Source organism: Helianthus annuus, chromosome 1, assembly GCF_002127325.2.
Source record: "Helianthus annuus cultivar XRQ/B chromosome 1, HanXRQr2.0-SUNRISE, whole genome shotgun sequence".
In the NCBI taxonomy this organism is placed as follows: Eukaryota; Viridiplantae; Streptophyta; class Magnoliopsida; order Asterales; family Asteraceae; genus Helianthus; species Helianthus annuus.
Window position 1 is genome coordinate 80,153,725 of NC_035433.2, and position 10,710 is coordinate 80,164,434.

General features: G+C 36.5%; 1 long non-coding RNA gene across 1 annotated transcript; it reads right to left on the bottom strand.

Annotated features, from left to right (window-relative positions):
• Positions 1-5,674: 5,674 nt before the first annotated feature.
• LOC110937485 lies at positions 5,675-8,194 on the bottom strand. The gene is made up of 4 exons (XR_002590819.2): positions 8,115-8,194; positions 7,968-8,041; positions 7,534-7,586; positions 5,675-5,747 (listed from the first exon to the last, which is right to left on the bottom strand). It is a non-coding gene; the product is annotated as an uncharacterized LOC110937485 (long non-coding RNA).
• Positions 8,195-10,710: the final 2,516 nt, after the last annotated feature.

Genomic DNA, 10,710 nt, shown 5'->3' on the forward strand with positions numbered 1-10,710 from the left:
AGATGTATCTGCTGACACATTTGAATCTGAGGATACTTCTTTCTGGTATCCGAGTCCTGCTGCAAACTCCTTCACATCAAGAGGAACAGATGGTTCGAAGAACACTCTATCCTCCTCATCAGGCATGGCATCATAATTGTGTCTGACTGGTGGTGGACATTTTTTGTATCCTATGCATGTGACATCCTTCTTCTCTTTCTGAACGTCAATGATGTGATCCAACACATAGCTAGAGCTCAAATAACTGTCTAGCTTAAGCTGGATCGCATCACTTTCAGTTTTGACACAAGCCATTTCCTTTTGCATCATCTCAAGGCGAGATATATACAAATTAATGTCCGTTTGTTTTCTGGAAACCATTTTAGTCAATTCAGTTTTATCTTTCTTTAAAGTCTCAATCATTGACTTAAATTCTTTTTCATGGTTTTCATAAAACATATTGGCTTCTGTGCATTTTGAAAGATCCACAGTCAACTTCTGATTGTGGATGAATGTCACATCATATTTTTCTTGCAAAGCCTCGTGTTTGCTTTGCAATGCACACCAGTCAGCATTCAAAGAACCATGTTTGTCTTGCAAGTCAAACAAACTAGCTTGTAAAGCATCATGTTTGGCTTGCAACTCAGACATGCTTGCCTCTAACTCAGCACATTTAGCCTGCAAGCTATCACAGTTATCACAGTTTACAGCAATGGGTTCATCGACACATACCTGACTTGAAGAACTGTCGACATTAGCCATAAAGGCTGAATGGAGAGAAGACGAAGTACAAGCAGCTTGGTCCACTAGAATAGATCTTCCAACACTTAGTGCTGCAGCTTCATCCAAACGTTCATCAATATCAGCATCAGCCGAGACACCAGATGTCTCACCCACATTCTCATCGCCTGACCCAGATGAATCTTCATCAACACTCCTGCTGTACCCAGAAGAGTCTTCATCTTCAGAAGATTCACCACCACTGGCGGAAGATTCTCCACCACTGGTGTTAACTACATCCTTCACAACTTGAGCAAAGCAAGCTGTACCATTAGGAGCATCACCACCAAACTGGATTGACCAGTCGCAACCTTCATCCATCTGAACTACAAGTGCCCGGTTGGCTTGATTGTTGACAGGCACTAATGTACGTTCATTATTTATGTTCTGGTTCTGCTGGTTGCCCTGGTTTCTGAAGGGGTTCTGGTTTCCATGCTGTGCTGGCTTTGCACATTCCCTCTTGAAGTGACCCCGTTCACCACAGTTGAAGCACCTTACTGCTTGTTTATCGAACCCATACTTGGTGTCTCTCTTACTTTCCAAGCTGGTTCTTCCCGTACTTTCCATCCAATCCTTTGCTCTTCTCACTGCACTTGCAAAGGCCCACTTGATATCCATCAAGTCCATCTCTTCTTTATCTATCTGCCGATAGTCTTCCTGTGTCAGATTAATGTTGCCAATCTGACCTTCTATCAACCCACAGTACGCGCTCACTATAGTGTTAAGTAGCTCCATGTGTTCCTTGGCTACTTCTACACTGACTTTGGAAAAGCTTGAAGTGTCGAGCTGTACTGTATTTGGCTTTGATTGTTGACCAGCAGATGATGTTCCTCCATAACATGCACGTTGTTGTTGAGCAGGAGGAGGTGGAGGTGGTTGGATTGGATTTCCAAATATATCTGTGGTGGGAGGCGGCTTAACAGGAACTTGTATTGGATTGCCAAAACAATCTGTGCTTGTGACAAACGCCGTTTGAATTGGAGCATGTGAACCAGTTCTTGCAGACGAAGAGCTGGAAGTTCCATAATACATTTCTGGATTCTGTGGCAATGGAACTCTCTTCACCTTCAATGTTTCCTCCTGATCCTTGTTTTCCAAAAGCTGCACGAAGTCGTTAAAACTTGTAGTTCTCAACGCTCCGTTATACTTAAGGATTTCCAAGAAACTACTCCATTGAGGAGGTAAGGCATCAGCAAACTTCTTTACCACCTCTGCTCGAGTTGTTGTAACTCCAAAATTGTTCAACTCAGTAAGCAGGTGATAGAAACGACTTGTCATGTCTCCCAGAGACTCCTTATCCATGCAAGCGAAGCTGTCAAATTCTTTCTTGAGTAGATCATGACGCAGCTGACGTGTTGCTTCATTCCCTACTCCTCTTGTTTTCAACCCGTCCCACAACTTCTTAGTTGTCTTGAAGCTGACAAACTGGTGATAAATATCCTTGCTCAAAGCCTGGGTGAGAATGGCGTATGCTTTCTTTTCCAGATCATACGTTTTCTTTTTATCTTCGGGAAGATCAGCAAATGACGCAGTCTCTGAAGTAGCAACCTCTATGGCTTGATCGAAATCTATGGTGAAACGTATCCACAGTTCCGTATTTTGACCAAGAACATATGTTTTAAACCTCTCAGCCCATCCTGGATATTCATTCAAACTCATCAGTTTTGGGGGTCGATTCAAACTTCCTGTTTCGCTTTCGCTTAATAAGATACTTTGTACACTCGGAGTTTGACCCGTAACTAATGCCCATTGATTTGATGGTAAAGCATTTACTTGTGAAGATGTAGATACTGGAGATTCGGCCCATGATGGTGATAGACTTGTACACGTGTACTTTCCACTATCAGGAGCCGGTGTACCCCACCATGAAGGAGTAACACCAGAACTGGTATATTTTCCACTGTCTGGGGCAGGATTCCACCAACTCGGATTCATCTTTGACAAGAAAAATAAATTCTAAGTCAAGGTCACGAAGGATGATGGCCACCCGAAAGATCACACAGCCGAAGGATCCTGGTCGAAAGATCTGAAATCACAGAAACTAGTTAACAATAAACTGACCACAATCGAAAGATCAACTATTGTTCGAAGGATCAACAGTGCTCGAAAGATTACTGTTGAATCTCGAACAATAATTTCGAAAGATTCAAGAACTCGAAGGATTCCCTTTTGAAAGATCCTTATCTTTCGAGTTTAATCCTTATCTTTCGGACACTGTCTTTCGAATAGATTCCTTGGTCGAAAGATATGTTTCGGACTTCGAAGGATGTGTCGAAAGATGATGATCTATCGTGCCTTCCTTGATCGAAAGATGATCTTTCGATGTCGAAGGATATCTTTCGAAGTCGAAGGATATCTTTCGAATGTGCACTGACACACTGACACAGATGTGACGGGTTGGTGAAAAGGTGATGGGTTGGTAAGTCAACTTTCGGCAAAAGGGTATGGCAGGCTGACAACTTTCCCACCAACTTTGAAAAGATTGCCCAAAAAGGATAACCCTATCTGCAAACCAGTCACCGAAATATTTACCGGAATATGGCCGGAAATTACCAACACACTCAAAAACAAGTTTTAAGTTACCCAACCCACTTATGAACACTCCCGGTAAGTTTAAAACACGTTTTCCAGTTTAAAAGTGTAGAAAAACCAACAAAAACGGGTGTTAAACCAAGTGTTCAAACACACACCAAGAACTTGAATAACCCGGTTTTAAACAAGGTAAAGAGCCAAGCTCTGATACCACTTGTAGGTCCGGGTTTCGGGATCAAAACCGTGATTTTCATGATTATGTTCATAGATGGAAGAAGATAGAGATGATAAAACAAACAAACTTTGTATTAATCCGGTAGTAAACATTACAAGTCGGCCCGATTACATGATAACCGAACTAATACCAAAGAAGTATACATCCAGGGAGAAATCAAGTGGTGATTTCTCCCGGTGAGGTCTCAAACCTCCTCTCACTCTCTTGTGTTGCAAATGACCAAGTGTTGGTATTTATACCAAACACAGGTTGTATGTTCGAAGGATCTAACTGACTGATAGATAGATCATCTGTCGACCATCCAGCTTTCGAAAGATACACATATACCTCGAAGGATCACATATCCTTCGAGGTCCATCTTCATCCTTCGATGGATATCTTTCGAGCTCATCGAAGGATATACACAATCCTTCGATGCCCTATCCTTCGACACCAAACATTATACAACCATAATTTGTCTAGCAAACACACACGGTCAAACGAATAACCCTCTCGTTTGACCACTTCAAACGAGCGGGTCTATACACGTTCGATAGACCGTTTCACTAACTATTACAAATTCAGCGTAAAGTAAAACTAATCTATTCGACAAGCATCGGACACAAAATCTGCATCAACAAATTTGTACCCAAATATTTTTATCACTCTATACTTCTTTCTTCATTATCACTTGTCAAATAATTACAAGCATTCTAAAGCCGAAGCAGATGTTAAACCCTTCAATAACTATTTATACAATAAATCTATTATAGGAATCTATTACAAGACATAAATTATAAAAAAGGTGTATCTTTATGGAAAACTTCATATCTTAATCAATCATCACAACCAACTCTCTGAATTGTCATTAAAACTAATCTTCAAATCTTAATCAATCATCACAAGCTTCTCACCGTTCTGTGCCAAACTAAAAATTTCCGATTCTTGAAGAACACCATCCATGGGAGTCCAAAAACCACGTCAACAAACCACATTGTCAGGTCCACAACCACTCGTAGTTGCATATTGTTATTATTTTTGTCGAGCCACACATCGGTTCATGAACACACAATATCACCAAATGAGTCAACCAATTGTTCACCTAAGCTTTCAAGGCGAGTGTTCGGATGAAAGTGTTAACTGCTCTACGTTCACGCTCGGTTGAACTCAGACTAAACCACGTGAACAGTTTCCGTCTAAATTCTTTGGTGATGTGCCCTTCACGCTCAAGCTTCCGGAACACCACACAATATTCATTGTTCGGATCCAAGTTACCAGGTCCTTCCCTGTGGGCCAGAAAGGGTGTGATACGTACACATGTCCTATCAGAATCATGGGGCTCCGTACTAGCTGGCCTCTTTCTTGACATACCAGCCTGGGAGTTAACAGCTGCCACTTCCACATTGGGCCTATGTTGGGCCGAATTTTCTGCTTCATCCCTAGGGATATCATTTGGAGCAGCTTCGTCATCTACATCAGGAACTAGGACGATATTCGTGTCCAGCCCGTTTGACGTTGATGGTGACCCGTCAGCTTTCGAAGTGTTACTTGACCAAATGACCACGCCCACTCAATTGTGGACCTGATATATCATCCAAGCCTCTTCCAACTTCAACCCAAGTTAGTTGTGGCAGCTTCCCAGAGTTTCTGGCTTTAAGTATAGAGTCTGGTTCAGCATCTTTGGCACCAGATGTTCCTTCAATTTGAAGAACAGAGCCTTCTGCATGGAGAAAAATAAAACATGCATAAGAGGTGAAGGGTGGGATGCAATATTCCATAGAGTATGCAATAATTTCGCTGGTATTAACCCATTAAGAAAATAGATAAATTGAAAAATAAATTTACTAACCCGCGCAAGTGTTGAGTGGTGGGATGCAATATTCCACAGAGTATGCAATAATCTTAAACCACTTAACAAATATTTGAAATGCTGCTTATCTGGCTTAAGTGATGAAACAATATCTTTCATTATGTGCTGGACAAGAGGCCTTCCTAGATTTTCCACATTTATCTGAAACATCAAGATGTTTATCACATTTACAAATAGACAGTCAGCAAATTTTATTAATAATTAAATAATTTAAATTATTAAAATTATAATTAAAAAAAATCTACCAACCTCAAAAGATGATCCATTTATAGTGTATTTAATGATACCATTCATGACATCTCTTATTAGCTTGCCAAGATCCTTAGAACTTAATATATGAAGCTTTTTGACAGCAAAAATTAAATCATTTTGCTGCATATCAAAAGTATTCTATAAGTCAGAATATTTGAACATCAATGAGTTAGATGGACTGAAAATCAAACTCTATGACTATTTGAAAACCAATTTAACAATTACATCACTAAAACAATTAATATTTTTTTGAATAAAAATATATTTTTTCTGTCTTAGCCTCTAACCATGATCATGTATAACCTACATACTTTAAACTCACAAAACAAATCTTATTTCTACCTATAGTTGCTCCTAATAGGTGACTGTAAAAAGAGTCAGTGAAGTAACTTATAAGGAAAAGTTTGCATTTGTGTTTTAAAAGTGATTATATGATATTAGTTTAATAATCATAATCAAACAATCAATTAATATGATGATCCATTGATGCTTAAACGTTTGGAAACTTATGAGTTAGCATACCAATAGATAATATGGTCAAATGATAAAATAAATGAGTTCCGAAACACAAATCCAAACATTCCTGTATAACTAATTGTCATGTTCCCAGTCCGGGCTTTGATGGTTTTTGAATTAAACAGTGAGCCAAACCAATTGGTAACGATTTTTGATAATTGCATATCGAACCGTTACTTGCTTAGCTTTTGATTTGGTTTCATATTTGGACGTATTGAGCCTTTTTATGGTATAACATATATATTCTATATAGAAATGAGTTTGGTAGACTTGGATGATTGAATAATGATGCTTTGGTTGATTGGTTTGGCTTAAATAGACAATCAATTTCCTAAATTAATAGGTAAACCAAATATAAATTTGAAAATTAACATAAAAAATGAAAAAAAAAACCAACAGACTATTAAGGCAAACCGAATACCCAAATGGCCAGATGAAAAATTAAAAATCTAAAAGTCTAACTTTGGAAATAAATACTTTTTTAAATAACCTCTCAATATATAACCATAAACTTTTTAAAAAACCTCTAAAATTAAGCAATTAACAGGTCAACCTTTTTATTAACCCGATCATTCCGGGCTTACATGTTTGATAAATGGGCTATTCTATAAACCCAATCGTGCCCGGCTTTACATGTTTGATAAATGGGCTATATTATGCAACCTGAAATCTTATTATTTAATTGTTGTCCATGTGTCTTGGTGTTCACATGCCGATGGCTTATTGTTTAAACTACTGGTAACGGTTTTTTATTTCAAAAATAAAAACCTTGACATTTTTAACAGAACCATTACTAATGGTGTGGTTCCAGTTTAGTTTTAGAGTTTAGGCTTTATTGGCCCTTTATTTAAAATGAATAGTATATAAAATAAATGTGCAAAAATTGAAGTTGTCCAAATTTAATCAAGTTGTTTGTTTTTTTCTTAATACAAACTTAAAATAGGTTGCCAAAAAAATAGATGTTTAGAAAAGGTTGTCCATCCAAAATAACCAGAATAAAAGGTTAATCTGAAATAGCTAAACAAAGTTTTAAAAGTTGTATAGCATTCAAAGCTTAAGAGAAAATACATACCATTATAACTAAACTTAAGATAAAATACAAATACATTATTAAATATAATATGAAATAACAAAACTGGTCTATAAAACCAAACTGATGACCAGTTTGCACTTGTGGTCTTTCATGGTTTATAACCGAACTATGAACATTCCTAGTTTTAACCCAGTAAGAAATTGTCATGCAAATTTATACCATGGTTTTTTATAAAAATAAAAAAAAAACATATCTTATTCAAAACTGTACGTCATGGTCATGACTCTCTTCTTTTATTGAAGATGAAAAAAATAAAATCCATTAATCGATAAACAAACTAATAAAAACATTACTCACCGGTGTAACCTCTTTCCAGCATAGTTCCACCACCTTTTCAGCCACCATTTTATCTTTTTATTAGTAGAACCGAAGAGAAAAACACAAAAAGAATATCAGAAAAAATGCACATTTGAATGATTAAACAATAACAATTTATGATTCTTGACAATTAAACAGCATAAACCCTAGATTACCGTCTACAAACAAAAAATAAACAAGAAATTACAGACAAAAATACATCAAAAACCAAAAGATCTTTGTAAGATAATTACGGAGCATTTTAAATCTTTGTGCATTGCTATTTAATTAAAATGTTACTTTTTAGAAGGATTCCAATACAAAAACACATGTTTTCAGGTTTATTCATCGATCAAATAAGGATTCCAATACAAAAAACAACTGTAGATATTTAAAAAGGGTTAATCAGAAATGTCATTTTTTAGGTTAGTTACCTGCATTCGCAGATCTCATTCCTATGAACAATCACCATGCTATCAAGATTAATTAACACGCATTCTTCAGTTCCCTGCAGCATCCGGAATCAGTCAGTCAGTCATATAATTATTAACAATATAAACCAAGAATTAAAGATAACTAACCATTCGTCTGTCTAGGATCGGCAATTGGAGGCAGAAGATGCGTCTGAAACGGCAGTGGTGAACTAGGGTTTACCGACAAGCGGCGCTGAATAATAAAATCGAGAATTAGGTTTCATTTATAATGCTGGTTCATGTGAAATTTTGTATTTTAACCCCTCCTTTTTACACTCTATTTATCTATTAATTATCCCTCTGGCCCTTTCATTTAGTATGTTTGCTAAAACTAAAAAATTTCTGTAGTTATGCTTATGATAGATATACTTCAAACTACACATGTTTACATTAGTTTTCACATTACACAGTCGTGTATCTCTATGTCACATTTCATCAAATTAGGTTTCAACCATTCATCCACGTACATATACGAATTACATGGGTGGGTAGGATAGCCACTCTCATCACACGATTATGCATGTGCTTTAACATCAAATAGCAATATGTGATTTGTTGGGCAGTTATATGACATGTGTGCTAAGTAGAGTTAGTGAAACTTTATTCTAGCGACTAAAACACAAACGTGTGAATTTTTAGGTGTTTCATAAATCTTAAGAATTCAACTTTAAATATACTCAAGATTCTTGATTTCATCTTAGGGGGGAGGGAGGGGGCTATGATTGTATAGCCAAGTTTAGAGTGTTTCCATAAAATTAAGATTTTTTTTGTATAGTTTAATAGGCGAGTAATATGCTCATGTGTGATTTAACGTTGCATTAATCTAATCTTAGATGTTTTATTAAACATACGACAACATGTAAGTCCCTCGGAGGTTGAGGTTAAACCTAATCCTTGTTATGTTTAACACACTAGCGAGTGCGGAATCCAAGCTAGAGTGCAAACCGAGATTAAAAAAGCACAAACACAAAACACACAAGATTCACCGATTAACACCACTGTATTAATAGTATTAATACGTATGAAAGGTTCGGTTACAAGCTCAATGTTTACAAATCAGTTTTGCAAACTCTCTAAGTGTGTGTGTGTGTTCTTGACAGAATGTTCTCTCTATCTCTCGAGTGTATCTTTCTGTCTCTTGTGTCTAACTTATCTAAAATGAAATGAACACACTACATGGGTATATATACCCGTCACAGATTGTCTGTCCGAAGGATCCGATAGATATCTCGAAGGATTATCTATCGATGTTAAAACTGTCGAAGGATCCATGTTTACCTCGAAGGATGATCTATCGAGGTCCATCCATCGAAAGTTCATCTTTCGAGCTCATCAAAGGATCTAAACTATCCTTCGATGAGACATCCTTCGACACAGACAAGTGATTATCATGCACTAACTGTTTGGCCAAGTCAAACCAGGAGGATGGTTGACTTGGTCAAACTTACAAGACTAACAACGGACATCGTTTAATATCGACACCATACAGAATACAGACAAAGTACAGACACAAGTGCACCAACACAACACTTAAACGTGTTTAACAACTTCTGTCCCTTACAAAAAAATAATCTTAATTTATATCAAAATTTGTAATAAAAATAACATGTCCTAATTTGAAGATACGATTTATGATCACATATCTTTAATAGTTTTGAAAAGTACATTTGAGCGATTACTTAGATTCTTCATAGATTTTAAGATTTCATTTTAGATCACGTCTCGTCTTTAGAGTGACAGCGGGTAAAGATTACAAAGCCATGTTTGGCGCTTTCACTTTTGTTTAGATATGGAGGTTCATATTTACAAGAAGGAAACACAATCATGATGTGTTAAACATTGCGAAAGGAGCACATGTGTTAAATCAATATGTTCTTGAAAAACAAACTAATAACACTTCATTTGAAGTTCCTTGTGAAAAAGAGAGTTACTATATTGTACACATGAAGTTTTTAAAGGGTTTGAGAAGGAGAAATCAAATATTTCCATGAAATCTATTCTCATTTTTTATATCACATAGTCGTCTACCTCTATGTCACTTTTAACCAACTTCATTAAAACACACATCCACATCCACGTATATAAGGGAGTACATTGTTGTGACAATTGCTTCTTCCACACACGATTTTTGTTTCCATATGTATCTTGTTGAGTAATAATATAACACGTGCTAGGTGGAGATTGAGGCACTTTACTATTGTCACGACCATGAAATTAAGAATCGCACAAGCGATTTCTTAGATTCTTGGTAGATTTGAAGATTGTAATTTAGATCCGATTAAGATTCGTGTTTTCAATTTTGGAGTGATAACATGTAAAGATCGCATAGCCATGTTTGGAACTTTTAGCTTTTGTTTAGATTTCCAAAGTACATTTTTTGCATAAAGGTAGAGTATATGTTTGTGATGTGTTTTAACAATGTGATAGAAAATCCTATGCACCATTAAGATGTTCTCGCGAAAAAATTTAATAACATTTAATTTGAGGACTCCTTGTGAAAAATGAGTGTCATGTCTTTATTTTGTACACTAAGCTTTATAATGGGTTAAGATTTCACAATAATGGACACAAATTGTGTCATGATTTCAATGAGTTTTGGTAAAAAGTTGACCCTAAATAAACCAAGTTATCCACGTTCTTGATTTCAACAGATAAACGACACTAATGAGTTTCATTAATTCTCGAGTTCAAGCCAACCCAATAA